The 302-nt window shown below is 40.1% G+C and overlaps 1 protein-coding gene across 1 annotated transcript in view; it reads left to right on the plus strand.

The window, feature by feature from the left end:
- The window catches only part of LOC119412178 (ubiquitin carboxyl-terminal hydrolase 48), a gene marked incomplete at its 3' end in the record, with an annotated part of 16,269 nt that overhangs the window by 1,295 nt on the left and 14,672 nt on the right, over positions 1-302 (plus strand).

Here is a 302-nt window from a genome sequence, read left to right on the forward strand (position 1 = left end):
GTAGACTTGTTCCATGTTGACATGTTCCATCTACACACATGTTCCATGTAGACCTGTTCCATGTAGACATGTTTCATGTAGACATGTTCCATGTTGACATGTTCCATCTACACACATGTTCCATGTAGACATGTTCCATGTAGACCTGTTCCATGTAGACACATGTTATATGTAGACATGTTCCACGTAGACATGTTCCATCTAGACATGTTCCATTTAAACACATATTTCCATGTAGACACATGTTCCATGTAGACACATGTTCCATGTAGACCTGTTCCATGTAGACCTGTTCCATCTAG

The sequence above is a fragment of the Nematolebias whitei genome, chromosome 7 (assembly GCF_014905685.2).
Source record: "Nematolebias whitei isolate Nwh7 chromosome 7, NemWhi1, whole genome shotgun sequence".
In the NCBI taxonomy this organism is placed as follows: domain Eukaryota; kingdom Metazoa; phylum Chordata; class Actinopteri; order Cyprinodontiformes; family Rivulidae; genus Nematolebias; species Nematolebias whitei.